This window comes from Hemitrygon akajei, chromosome 12, assembly GCF_048418815.1.
Source record: "Hemitrygon akajei chromosome 12, sHemAka1.3, whole genome shotgun sequence".
NCBI lineage: Eukaryota > Metazoa > Chordata > Chondrichthyes > Myliobatiformes > Dasyatidae > Hemitrygon > Hemitrygon akajei.
This window is the reverse complement of record NC_133135.1, coordinates 59,354,034-59,369,093: the sequence shown is the minus strand read 5'-3', so window position 1 is coordinate 59,369,093 and position 15,060 is coordinate 59,354,034. Positions and strand designations below refer to the sequence as shown.

The following is a 15,060-nucleotide window of genomic DNA, read 5'->3' as shown; positions in this document are numbered from 1 at the left end:
CCAACTCTGGCGCCTCTGAGTACCAGCAGCAGCACAGTCTCCACCCTAGTCAGCTCTTCCTTTGATTAGTGATACTAACCTTGATTTCTATCAGCAATCCTTCACCATTGCCCTAAGACTGTCGACATGGAGAACTCATCAAGACTGCACAGTTAAGTACTGGTCAGTTGTTGCTGGTTGACGGTCACACCCTGCTAGGGCAGAGTGTGAACAAATGGATTATCTTAAAACCATAAGACCAATTCACCAGAGAACCATCTCCATATTCCACAGGATCTAAGTTTCAGTGCTCTAGCTGTGCTTGAGTTAGTTCAATATAAATGCAACATAAAAATAAACTAATAGTTTGAAGGTGGTTGGTGTGAGAATTACAGTTATAGTAGAATGTGTATTACTCCAACACTGAGATAAAATATGAAGTTTTCTGACAGTGTGATATCCATTTGAAGGAGTTTATAAATTGCTGAGGTTTTTAAGATAACTGGAAGTCTGCACCTGTTATGACAGCTTGCTTTCTAACCATATCCACTGGACATGCATAGATAAACCTTACTTGATGCACAGTGTATGTTTGGATAAAGACAAATCCATCTTTACTCTCACATAATTCATCCGGTGAATAATTGGCTGCAGGCTGCTAAAAGTAAATAGGCCAGTGTGGGACAATCTCTGGTTAAGTTTCATAATCATGGAAGTGAGCAATATGAGTTTGTTCATGATGAAGATCTCTCCCGTTTCTAGTGGAAGTAGGAAGCACTGTATGGTTGGGTGCAGGTCATTCCTGGTATGAAGAAACCTACCTTCCATTGAGAATTTCAGGATTGTTTCCAGTCAGCAATGTAGATGAGAAGATTTTTCTCCTTTATTGAAGCCTTTTTGATCGCAGCAAAATGTCACAAAAGACCAGCAGAGTTCCTCTGTTTACTGAATAGTATCTTGGGGCTTTGTAGTTGAGAGGGCACATACAGTTTCAATCAACTCCTCTGGATACTCCCTCTCCATTGCACTAGACTGTGCTGAAGTGTCTAAAAATTCCTTAAATCCACGATCTTCTGATTCCGAGATGTAGTGCTACCACAGACTGATATGAAAGTAAATCTGTTGCTTTAACCTCTCAAGTAAAAACGCACCCTGGAACATGTCAGTGCAACCTTTTCCCATTTTCCACATCTTTTTGTGATCAATAGAGATCTAAATCAGATTGTCAAACTTAAGAGCAAAACTCTGAGCTTTAGTGATGTGGATTAATAGGAATAGGATTGAATCTGGTCTTAATCTTTTTCATTTGGACACTTGCACTTGAGGCTTGTATTTATTACAGCCTTCGTTTCATTCCTACACTGGCCCCAGATGGTATGCTAATCCACCAGATCCTATCTTTGTTGCGAAAACTTTTATGGAGGTATATTTTCATCACCAACTTTGTTCATTTATACTGGTTACTGTTTGAGGTAAGAACTTATTTGTCAACAAAATTTCCCTGACAGAAATGCAATATTAAAATTGACGGGAATTACTTCTGTTTTTGCTTTGTCTTGAAATACAGTTGATCTCAGAATCACAAAAGATCCTTATTGTGCCACATACACGGTTTATTAAATCAATAATGTCATTCAGATTGAACAAATACACTCTTATCTCAAAGATCTTGCTCCTTGGACGTGGTAGCCTTCTGTATTTATTAAAGCAGAACAGGCTGTAATGTGACTAGACATCTTAGGGCATAGAACACATTAGAAATGCACACATGGTCTTTGTTTCTCTTTGTTGTTGCATTCCAGCAGCTTGTCCAGGTGGCCATGTTTTATGAGAGCGTTGAGTGTGACGGGCACTTTAGCCAAATCTGAGCCTCTCCTCAGCTAATGTCCTGACACACCTGTACTTTCCAGCAAGTGACATGGGATAGCAATCAGTCAGCAGCCTAGTGCTGGCAAGTTACCTCCACTGTCCCAGTCATGTCTCTGGCAGCCTGGTGGCCCATTCCCTATCCTCCTGCCCTCTCTGTGAAAGGTTCATGTACACTGCATGCTGTAGGTAAATTGGGTTGGATGTAATTTCAATGTTTTTATTAACTAATGGCTTTTCCACAGTATCATTAACGGCAATTTTTCAATCTGTTTTCTCTGCTCTTTCTCATAAGCAGCAGGGAAAACATAAGGGGAAGCAGGAGCGGGTCATTTGGCTCCTTCTGTCTGCCTTGCCATGCAGTATAAACATCGCTGAACTTTTATTTCTGCTGCAGTTCACCGCACTAAACTCCACAATCCTTGATTTTAATATATGAGAATCCTTCAGTCTCAATCTTGAACGCCATCACGTACCTCTTGGATAGTGAATTCCAAAGGGTCACTGACCTCTGGGTGAAGAAAGGTCTCTTCCTCCTGATTGTTCAACACCCTCAGTGACTCTCAGTTCTAGCCATCCCTGTGCCAGTCCTCCACCTAACCATCAAGTCTCCTAAGGATTTTGTACTGCAGTGTCAGAAGCTAGGGAAAGCACAGAAGCAAAGATGGAAAACATTTTATTGGCTTATGGAAGTAAATTCCTCAATGGATGGTTAGATCATGATTTTACTGTCATCTTAAAAATTGACTTTAAATTCATGATAGGAGGTATATCTGCCTGAAGTAGAGAATGTATACAAAATAATGTTGTAATTAAGATATTCATGGATGTTAAACTCCCATCACATACACGTCCTTCCTTTTGGGGCAGAGAGATGCATCATCTATAAATGATGAGAAAGATTAACGTCACACTGTCCTCCTTTGAGATTTTAGAAGTAATGGCTAAAGAATGGTGGAGGTGCCATGTAATGATTCATCTGTTACGGGAGAACTGAACTTTGTTTTTACACGTGTTGCATGACCGTGTAGATGGGATACAGAACAGATGTTGTTGACCATGAATCTGACTGCCAGTGTGAGTTAATGTCTGGTGGCAAAGTAGGGAGGTAGGGATGTGGTGGCAGAAAACCTTGCTAAGTAAATGCTATTCATTTTTTTTAACGGCAAGGTTCCTAATAATGTTGTATTCTCTGTGTCTTAGCATTATAAAAGTTGATGTGGTGAAATGAGCAAAGATAATTCCAAGTACCGTTGTTTCAAAAAAAATCCAGAGAAACTAATTACACAGACAGAAGTTGAGCAATGAAGTGATTGGTGTTCAACCACGTGCTATTTTTGGCAAGCCAAACTTGTGTTGATTGTTAAGATTCGACAATCAAGATTGTTTAATGTCATTTCCAGTGTACAAGGTAAAAGGGGACAAAATAATTGTTACTCTTGATCCGATGCAGCGGAAACAAAAAAACGCAATGAGGTAAAGAATACAATGATAAAAAAACCAACAATAAATATAAATACATAAGATAGCTTATATATGTAGATTGATTGAATGCACATAAATTGACGCTAGCTACAGGAGTGCCTGTACATAAGGTGACTGACTGGAAACGATAAGATAGGGGTGTGGTGGGGTGGTTAGTGGTTAGAGGTGTTGATCAGTCGTACTGCTTAGGGAAAGAAACTACTCCTGAGTCTGGTCACCCTGGTATGTATGCTCCATTGCATCCTCCCTGATGGGAGTGGGACAGAGAGTCCATGAGCAGGTTCTGTGAACATCCAACTGCAAGAGGCAAAAAGATATGATGAACATTATAAAATATTGGTTTAGTCATAGCTGGTTGTTAGATCTGATTCTTGGCGATATACTTCAGGACAGATGGAGAGGCTTTAGAGAGGGTGCAGCAGAGAAATTTTTTTTCAACAATTTTAGAAGTGACTGACTTTTGTGAATTAAGTGGAGAAGCCGAGGTTGTTCTCCTTGGAACAGGTGTGTTTGAGAGGCGATTTGATAGAAGTATTTAAAATCATGAAGAACTTTGACAGACTTGATAGATTCTGTTCCCATTGTCAGATTAGTCAAGAATCAGGCAGCCAGGACTGTATGTGCATTGCAAGCAAAGTCCTAAAGTTTTGTACAGAAACAAGTTATTTTTAAACAGTGACTGGCTAGAGTCTAAGACACACTGACAGGGTTAATAGCAGAAGCAGATTTAAATGTAGCTTTCAAAAGGGAGTTGGACATGTATTTGAAAGGACAGAATGTGTTGGGCTGTGGGGAGAAGGCAGAGAAGTGAGACCAGCTGGGTTGTTCCAAGGGTTAGCAAGGACTTGATAGGGCTGCCTCCTGTTCTGCAGTCATTCAGTTACACCATACCTCTTTAAAAAAACACGAGCCTGCAAGAAATACAAACTTTAATTAGCACAAGAAAATTCCTTAAATATGGATAATATGTGGCTTCCTTCCCCCACCTCCAATTCAAAAGATGTGATGTGTTCGTATTTGAGCATAGCAGATAGCATAACGCGAATAGAGTGGTAACAGCCCAGGTTTAATTCTACCACTGTCTGTAATGAATTTTTACATTCTCTCCATGACCATGTGACTTCCCTCCAGGTGCTGCAGGTTTCTCCCACTTCCAGGAACGTACGGGTTAGTACGTTAATTGGTCACGTGGTTGTAACTGGGTGGTGTGGACACAATTGGGCTGGAAGGGCCTGTTACCATGCTGTATCTCTTTTATAAAAAAAAGCAAAATGAATCTGCTTTGAGAGAATCTATGATTCCTGTTGAATTGCTGCTTATGTGGCCACTCTAGGTCATCAATGTCTGAGCCATACCTACTGGTGTTGGTAACAATGCAGGCACTTCAATACAAAATTTCATTACAGAACTAAAACACAGGTCAGAATGCAGCTGATGTAATATTGTTTAAAGGTGCATTTAAATACTCTTGCCACTGTTCCATTTTCCCTGATGTTGGGGTGCTGCAAGCATGCCAGTAACTCTGTTAGAATTTGTTAATAGCTGTGTATTTCAGGTTTGAATGAGTGCTATAATGCTCTGTTGTTCTCTGAGTGATTGATACTGAGAGAAAACTGGAACCATTTGATCTTCTAATGGAGTTTTAATCACATATATGCATGATGTTCCCACAAAACGGAGTTCTGAAATGGTAAACAGAAAATGCTGATGATACTGGTTGCTGAGGGACAGAGTTAAATTTTTGGATTGGTGCCTTTCCTCAGAATATGTCTGTAGTTTTATTTTGCTTTTTGACATATGGAGTTCTGATGGAATAAATGGCAGAAGCTAAGGAGAAGCAAATGTGGCAGTCAGTATAATTAAGTCACACTGTGCATGAATGAATATGACTGTACTATACTTAGAGAAGTGATTGTAAATGCATGTTCTGGGAGTGTTTAATGTGAAGGCCTGCCCTGCTGTATCCCTACGAAGGAGCCAAACATGCTCTGTTACTGTGTCGAGGGCTTACTTTGCTTTCCAGATTCTCCTCCTAAAGTGACCCCATTTCCAGCTCTGTTGAGTTGCTGCCTTTGACCTTTGCATAGAGTGCTCACGCTTCGACGCCTGGCACTTGTACAAAAGCTTCCTTAAACAACGCAAAGAGAGAATGCTTGATGAAGCAACAAATGATGTTTAAAACAAACAGTGGCCCAGCAAAATGACCAGTCTTTTCTCATCATGAGCACGACAGCCGGTTCAGATGGAAGCTTTTCACACCACACAAAGACTGCTTGTCTATTGGGATCCCTGCTCAATGTGGCAATGTCTTAGCTTCAGTGAACAAAGCACATCTCATGGATATATTGCTCACTATTGTTTGGAATGGTGTACTCCTTCCCCCCTGCTTTAGATCTGGGTGGTGTGGCAGAAGGCAATGAATTTCGGAAATGTTGATCTTTAGATGCATTGATAAGCTGCTGTTGTAGGCATTAGGTGGTTGCCTTATGACCTCTAGTCCTGATTCCTGGTCCATAAAGTAACCTGCTGCAGCTTTTATTGGCCAAGATAAATATATGGGGTTAAATGAGGTTATCCTTGCCAGTACTGAATGATTGAGTTGCTTTTACTTTAATTAGCATGTATGAGAAGATACAATAGCTTCATAATAACATAAGAAGTACGAGCAAAGCTAGGCCATCTGGTCCATCAAACCTGCTCTGTCATTTAATAAGATCATGGCTGATCTGGCCGTGAATGCAGTTCCATCTACCTGCCTTTTTCCCATAACCCTTAATTTCCCACTATGCAAAACTCAATCTGTGTCATGAATATATTTAATGAAGCAGTCTCCACTGCTTCCCTGGGCAGAGGATTCCACAGATTCATCACTCACTGGGAAAAGCAGTTTCTCCTCATCTCCATCCTAAATCTATTCCCCTGAATCTTGAGGCTATATCCTTTACTTTTCAGTGGAAACAACTTTCCTGCCTCTATCTTATCTATCCCTTTCACAATTTTATGTTTCTATAAGATCCCCTCTTGTTTTTCTGAATTTCAGTGAGTATAGGCCCTAGTGACTCAATCTTTCCTCATAAGTTAACCCCATCATCTCTGGAATCAAAACTGTGAACCTGCTCTGCACCATCTCCAAAACCAATATATCTTTCCTCAAATAAGGAGACCAGACATGTGTGCAGTATTCCAAGTGTGGCCTCCCTAGTACCCTGTGCATTTAACTTCTCTGCTATTAAATTCAATCTCTCTAGCAATGAAGGCCGGCATTCAATTTGCCTGCTTTATGTGCCTACTAACCAACCTGTTGCGATTTATACACACGTACTCCCAAGTCCCTCTGCACAACAGCATGCTGCAATCTTTCACCATTTAAATAATTACCTGATCTCTTAGTTTTTCTTGCAAAGTGGAAGACCTTGTATTCACCAGTGTTGTACAACAGAGCCCTGGAGAGTGACAAAGTTGTGCCTTTGATCAAGATGGGTAATAAGGATCACACAGGTAATAATAGGTCAGTGAGCCTTGTGTCAGTGGTAGAGAAGCTGTTGAAGAGGATACTGAACGATAAGATTTATGCCCATTTGGAAAGGCATGTCCTACTTTGGGACAGATCCTTACCCACTCGCCTAATCTGTTGATATCTCTCTGCAGACTGTTAGCGTGTTCTGCACAGTTTGATTTTCCAGTCAATTTATTGTCATCATCAAACTTAAATATGTTACCCTCAGTCCCACCTTGCAGGTCGTTAATATATATCTTGAACAGTTGCAGGACTAGCACTGAACCTTGTGGCAGTCTGTTCAACACTGACTGCCAACCCATTTATCCCAATACTCTGTCTTCCATTGGATAACCAGTTGTCTATCCTTCTGATATATTACCCCAACACCATGCATCCTTACCTAATGGATAAAGTCTTTTATGTAGCATCTTATTGAATGCCTCCTGGAAATCCAAGTATACAACATACACCTGTTTCCCCATCCACTGTATTCATTATATCCTCAAAGAACTCCAGTAATTTTCTCAAAAGGATCTCCCCTTCACAAATCCATACTATATCTGCATGATGGAACCACTTCTAACCCAATGTCTTGATATTTATTCCTTAATGATAGCTTCTAGCATTTTCTCTCAGCTTGGCGCATTACAGCCCCATTCAGAGCTTGTTTGAAACTGGGGTTGACCTGTTTGGCTTCCCCTTAGTTCACTTTATCATTGGGAAATATGTTAATAGGATAAGTGTGACAGCCATCAGATAGGGTGTAAAGAATGAGATTCTAGAAGAAATGGAGTTTGCAAATGGTGGAGTTTGAGAGGCCTGCAGGTAAAAGTGCAGAGGTTATAGTTTCATTAATGAGGAGCTGTGTAATATTACAGAGTTAGTTTGGAACAGGGACAAGTTGGTTGAGGACCTTTGTCTTCCATGTGCTTTACGTGAGGTTTACCTTCTTTACTTAAAGTGAGTGAGTCTTCAATGACATAGCTAAAACCTCATGTAGACATGCAGGTATCATCTTGAGTACTATACTTTGATGTTTTGAGGTTGGGTTCTCATTCATCTTGTAGATTAGTTCCACTTCAGCAGGGAGCTTTGGCAATGAGGTACAGTTTTTCCGGGAGGAAGACTGAAAGTTGATGCCATGCACTGAAGTTTGTTCTGTAGAGGACCAGATGATTAGAATCACAGTTTCGATATTGTCATGCAGCAGATAGAGAAAGGCAATAACATTTTTGAACGAGTCCCTGTAATCTTTGTAATTGATGGAATAAAGGATAATGAGGTTGTATGAGCCCCTGTAAAGTGTCCTGTTTTTGGATTTGTTCTGAAATGAAAATCACATCCACTGTACCTCTTGCTGGATGGAATTTGCATTGCAATTGTGACTGGAACTCTTTGACCACTGTTGACTTGCCTCTTGGAGATAGTGCTGAGATTGTGCAGTTCGATGGAGTCAAGGGTATTTGTATCCAAAGACAAGGTCTTAGTTGAGGAATGTTCCATCCAGTCAATATCAACTGCTCTCTGTTCTGGAAAACATCTCCTCAGTTCCTGGCTTTCAGTCAGATGGGTCTTCCTTTGGGGAGTGCTGAAGAATGCATGCATGTTGTGGCTATCAACTAGTACTGAATCCCAGGACTCTTTCATCTATTTAGATTAGTTTGTGTATTAAGTCTAACCCTTTGTAGATCTGTTGCTTTCCATGCAGACATGATTTCCAATCTAAGCAAATCTTAAATTTTATCTTGGATCCCCTGCTTGTTCTCATGAAGCTAGCCTTACAGTTTTCTGAAAGGGAAGTGATGAACCTCTCCACGGGTGCTGACTACAAAGGATTTCAAGGCATTCTAGGGACTGTGGATACAACACAGCTTCTGTTGGTTGGGAGTTATCAGGTTTTCTGTGTGGCACTGACCAAGTAGAGATTACTTTGCTGGGTGTCTGTGCCATGCCATGTTTCTGTACTTATCATTAAACAGAGACCAGAGACAGCAGACAAAGCAGTGGTTAACCAGCAATTGTAGCTGACATCTCTGTGATCTGCTGCTCATTCTGTAATGTCATCTCCCAGGTACTGGGGCTTCGATCGGGGTGTTTCTATTAGACCTTGTGCCTCTCTCACTGACAAATCTGGGTGCTTGTTATTACAAGATCAACAAAGCCCATAATGATCAAAATCCATTTTCAAATCTGGGAGCCAACTCCTGGTAAAGACTAACATCAATGACGTTATCCATCATTATCACCAGTGTGCCACGAGAGCCTGTGGACAACCAGAGGACAAGCCCAAGGCCACAAACTTAGCATTAAGGTCATGATTCTGTGACTGTGATTTCTGGCCTCTATCTCCTTCAGAAGAAGGCTTAAACCTACAAAAGGCATTTCTCTGTACTGGAGAGGTACAAGTGTCTCTACAACGCTCTCCAAATCCACTGGCAGAATAGGCAAATGGTGTAAACCATATCAAGCTTCTCTGACAGGTCAGTGTCTCCAGCATTAAAACTCAACCAGCATAACAAACCTGTGAAACAAGCACTCTGCTCAAAGTGCCACCAGGACAAGATATTTTCAGGAGGACCAAGCAAATTTTAAATAATATTTTCAAAAGTCTCTGCAAAATGGTATCATTCTCACCAGTTCATGGTTATCTTTGAGTGGTCTGTGACCACTAGAGATGGTGAAAGAGTACTGATGACTTCTGGTCTCTGCAACAGGAACACAGAAAGACCAAATACAAACGGTGTTAGGAGGGGAGAATGTCTCTAAAAGCTCACCAACCCCATCAGGTCTCACCTGTCCCACCTGTGGCAGGGTCTAGGGATTCCATATGGGACATTTCTGTCACCACCAGATGACTCCTTGAAATGCTGCCTTCTTTTGTGATTGCTCATGGATATTATCATACTTGTATTCTGGATAAAATTGAAAAAGTGATGCAACAAATCAATGAAACTGAGTTAAATATTGATCAGCAATCTTTGATTGTTCTTTGAATCCACCGGTTGCGTGCCATTGAGAATTAAGTGATCAGCAAGCATAGAACATAGAACAGTACAGCATAATACAGGCCCTTTGCGATGGTGTACCAACCTTCTAACCTACTCCAAGATCAATCTAACACTTCCCTCCCACATAGCTCTCCATTTTTCTTCCATCCATCCATACCTAAAGACAATACATTCACATCACTGACTTTTTCAAAAAAATTTGGCCACAACTTCCCCACAACCCCTTACCCTCATCTGCTCCAGGCTAGTTGTGTTTTTTCTTGGTCAGTGGCTACTCCACACTCCCAAATGGTTCCCTTAATTGGTAGTTTGTGATATCTGGCCAAGGTAGTCATCTGAATATCCCAAAGTAAAGTGCATCTGCCCTTTGCAAGAGGCTTTAGATGCAGCTCTCTTGAGCTTACCTGAACACAGGTACTGCAAAACCTTAATTTTTGAATTATAATTGAGTTCAGTTGAATTCAAAATGACTAAATGAATTGCAGATGTCTTGAGAATCTGCATGACAGATTAAGGTCTTTGGCTGTTGATTATCAACACTGTGATGAGACTTTATATGTACACTGAAGATCGGAATTAGTCAATCTGAAATTAAATATTATGTTGTGTTAAGATTGCTCCCATTTGTAGAATCTGGACTCTGTAAATAGGTTAGATTCTATATAACTTGGGCAATAGATGTACATTTAATCGGAACCAGACTGAAACTGACCAGGCTTGTTTCAAATGGTGCCCTTGCGGTCAGCAGCGCAGTTGGAGAACAAGGTTTGAATGCTGGTTCCAGATCAGTTGGTCTGTGCATTTACCCTGCTGTGCCCTCCAGTTAATTAACCTCAAAGTACACTGGATGCATTTACCACATGGTGTGAAACTGAGCTATGCATTCTTGAGAATAGCCAGTGCTTGATCCTGGGTCTGCAATGAGTTAACTAACTGCTGAGAATTGAGGCAGCTTGGTACTATTGATTCTTAAGAATTGGCTCTGCTCCAGCTCATGATAACACAGAGCATAGAACAGAATCACAATCAGGTTTAATATCACCGACGTATGTCCTGAAATTTGTCGCTTTGCAACAGCAGTGCAGTGCAATACACAAAAAAGTATAAATTACAATAAGAAATATTACAAAATCAAATTAGATTAAATTAGTAGTGCAAAAAGAGATCAGAGATAGTGAGGTTGTGTTCATGGGTGGGTTGGTTGTCCATTCGGAAGTGTGCTGGTGGAGGGGAAGAAGCTGTTCCAGTCCAGCACAGCGCTGGAACAGGACCTTTGGTTCATAAGTCTGTCCCCAGCCATGATGCCAAATTAAGCTAATCCCATCAACCTGCTCACAATCTATCTTTTTCCATTCCCTGCTCATTTAAAGCCCCTTAAGAATTGCTGCTGTACTTGTTTCTACCATTTCAGAATAACCAATAGCCTACATTTTAGGAGGCACAGATAGTGATGAAGATGACAGCAGCGAGAATGATGAGAGTGACTGGGACAGTGATGAAAGTTCTGAACTCTCAGACAGTAGTGTAAATCTCCACAATCCTCTGATCCATGCAACCTTTTGAACTTTAAAGCTTCCATTAAAACTCGGCACAAGTTAGAAACTAGAACTGCATTTGAAGCCAGTAATCCCAAACAACCTTTACTTTCCTTGCCTGTAATAGAAGGCATTGTGGCCAGACTAGACAGCAGGCTTTCTGACATAATTCAGGACCTGCCACTAAAGCCACATGTGAATTGGCAAAGAGTACATATCAGACGGCTGGAAAATGACGCTGGAGAGGTCATAACAGGGGACAAAGAAATGACAGACAATCTTAATAAGTATTTTGCAACAGTCTTCACCATGGAAGAGTCTAGCAGTACGCCAGAAATTCGAGAGTGTCAGGGAGCAGAAGTAAGTGCAGTTGATATTACTAAGAGAAGGTGCTTGGGAAGCTGAAAGGTTTGAAGTCACCTGGACCAGATGGACTACATCCCAGGGTTCTGAAAGAGATAGCTGAAGTGATTGTGGATACATTAGTAGATATTTCAAGAATCACTAGATTTGGGAATAGTTCCGGAGTACTGAAAAATATTATATGTGTCACTTAACTCTTTAAGAAGGGACGGAGGGAGAAGAAAGGACGGGTCAGTTGGCCTGACTTCAGTAGTTGTGAAGATACTGGAGTCGTCTATTAAAACAGGTTACCTTGCAGGTTGAGTCAGTCGTGAGGAAGGCAAATGCAATGTTAGTATTCATTTTGAGAGGACTAGAATATAAGAGCAAGGATATAATCCGGAGGCTTTATAAGGCACTGGTCAGCCTGTAACCTCAGTTGCGGAGGCTGATGCCAGAACAGCTTTCATGAGGAAAAGCATGAAAACCTGATGGTCCACGTGGTATGGCACTGAAAACTTGTGCCAACCAACTGGTGGGATTGTTCAAAGATATCTTCATCTCTCACAGCTGCAGTCAAAGATTCCCACCTGTGTCAAAGGGGTGTCAGTGCCAAGGAAGAGCAGGGTAAGCTGCCTCAACAACTATTGCCCAGTTGTACTGGCATCTGCGGTGTTGGAGTGTTTTGAGGGGGTGGTCATGGCCAGAATCAACTCCTGCCTAAGCAAGGACCTGGACTCACTGTAATTTGCCTGTTGCCACAATAGGTGTACAACAGATTCATATATACTCTAGATTTTATTTACTAATTTAAGGGTATAATGAAAGACAATAAAGCAAAGAAAATCTTTCACATTACGTAAACTTTTTCTCAGCCGTCTTTATTACAAATCCATTGTCTGTAAACACTGTTCAGATTAATTTTGTATCAAAATGGCAAAAGTGAAATATTTTGATTAGACAGTGTCCATGTTCAAGCAACACACAAAAATTGCTAGAGGAGCTCAGCAGGCCAAGCAGCATCTATGTGTAAGAGTAAACAGTCGACATTTTGGGCCAAGATCCTTCATCAGGACTGGATAAAAAGGTTGGGGAGGGGAGGAAGAAGTACAGGGTGTCGGAGGGCATAGAGATCGCAGAGGGGGTGCAGTGAGAGAGGGTTTCTTGAACTTCCTTTGAAGGACAGATTTGAACTTTTTCAGGGTAGGCATTCCTGGAGGAGACTTCACGGTGTAGTAGTAGCACGAAGATGAGAAAATCTGCAGGTGCTGGAAATCCAGCAATGCACACAACATGCTGGAGAAACTCTGCAGGTCAGGCAGCATTAATGGAAAAGAGTACAGTCGTCATTTTAGGAGGCCATGTGGCATCTGTGGAAAAGAGTAAATAATCGCCGATTTGGGATGAGACTCTTCATCAGGATTGGGAAAAAAGATGAGAAGTTAGAGCAAAAAAAGTGGGGGGGGGAGGGGAGGAAGAACTACAAACGTCAGCGTTCAGCGGCCTAGTGGTTTAGTAACAATGAGCTACTGACTTTCATTCTGTGTTTATTGTTACAATTTGTAACAGTATTGTAACTTGAAACACTGACAGTGTAAATACATTGAGCTTTCAAATGTTTCAAAGTAAAGGTTGAGGTACATTTACCTATTTAGAAATCTATGGATTATATTCATTAAAACATAATTGCAGGGTGTTTTGCAATTATATTAACATAGATTTCAAACTATATTAGCATAATTTCAGAATTTTATTAACATTATATAGAAGAACTTTCCACCTGTGCAGCAACAAAGAATATGTGTGCAGGAGCAATTCGATTACTGCAGAGCTGTGCACCCGTGCAGCTTAGAGGGAACAGTGCCGCTGTTTATGGATTATGGGTCAGCATTCAACACCATCATATCAGTACTAATCAACAAGCTCTAAAATGCTCAATGAAGCAGCCTCCCGATTTATGCTGGGCCTCACCAATGTAGAGGAGGCTGCCCTGGGAGCACTGGACACAATAGACGACCCAGCAGACATGCAGGCCAGGTGTTGCCTCATCCGGGAGGACTGTTTGGGGCCCTGGATGGAGGTGAGGCAGAAGGTGAATGGACCGGTGTGGCACTTGCGCCGCTTGCTGGGGTAAGTGCCAGGAACGAGATTAGTGGGGAGGGATGAATGGACAAAGGAATTATGGAGGTAGCAATCCCTGTGGAAGGTGGAAGGGGGGGGGGTGGGGAGGTAAAGAGTTACACGATGGAGGCGCACGTGAAATCTGACCTGCATCTGGGAGGATAAGAAAATTACGGAAGGAAATTTCTCCTGTAATACAGGGATTAAAAATGTATAATAACAAAACATTTCTGATATAGTGTTACAACCCTTTAATTCTAATGGAGGTCATATGACAGTCAGATAATGTAAGCAAAATGGAGAAGGGGTGTAGTGCTAACTGATGGGCAGTGATCTGCATCTCTTGTGGAGGCAGCAAGCAGTATGAAAACGTCATTCTGATTTTGTGCACTGGGACACAACAGTTCTGTGTTTGGACATTGTTTCATGAAGCATTATGTTGACCATACTCCCAGGAATTCAAAGTAAACAACTTCTGAAGAAAAGGAATTAACAGAGGATATGCTTTCTTTTAAAAATCTTAGCTGAAGTTAAGAGTTGTACATGGACTGGGGTAACATTTTCAAACAATGAGATAATACTTTGGACAATCTGTTTGCAATTACATACTGTTGCTCTACATGGTTTAAACCCTTTATGATGTGGAGTGAATTTTTCATTTGTAAAGCATTGTTATTTGTTTTATCTATAGGAAATTGTTGTTCCCTTACATTAAAGGGGCAACATCAGTCTGCGAAAGGCAGTTGGTAAGGTGGGGGGGGGGAAGCAATAAAGACTGGAGAGTTCATTTAATTCCTTTCAATTTGGGTGGTCGAATCTAGGCGGGCAGTGCTGGGAATTGTGAATATTTTAATAATGTTCCTTTGAGAAATGCAGGGCAGAGGAAGCTGTAGTAATAACGCTTAACAGTACAGGATGGAAATATAATCCAGCTTTGGTCAGACTGATGCAGCTGGCTGACTCCAGCAGATTTTTCAGTCTTACAGGCAGCGAAATAATGTAGTTTGTTTGAGAGAGAAAACGTAATGTTCTACAGCAGAGCAGCTGCTGAGGGTAGGAAGGAGCATCTTCCCTCGGTACCCACCGGCTGGAGTTCATGTTCCTGAAACTCTTCAGTGACTGAAAACTAAATGTGTCAGATCACCGACTAACGTATAAAGGACTTGAAATCACTTATGATACCTTCCATAGTTGGATAAATTACTGATTGGTTTGCACAGATAGT

General features: G+C 41.2%; 1 protein-coding gene across 3 annotated transcripts in view; it reads left to right on the top strand.

Moving 5' to 3' along the window:
- The window catches only part of ror1 (receptor tyrosine kinase-like orphan receptor 1), a 273,863-nt gene that overhangs the window by 67,886 nt on the left and 190,917 nt on the right, over positions 1-15,060 (top strand). The window lies entirely within an intron of this gene.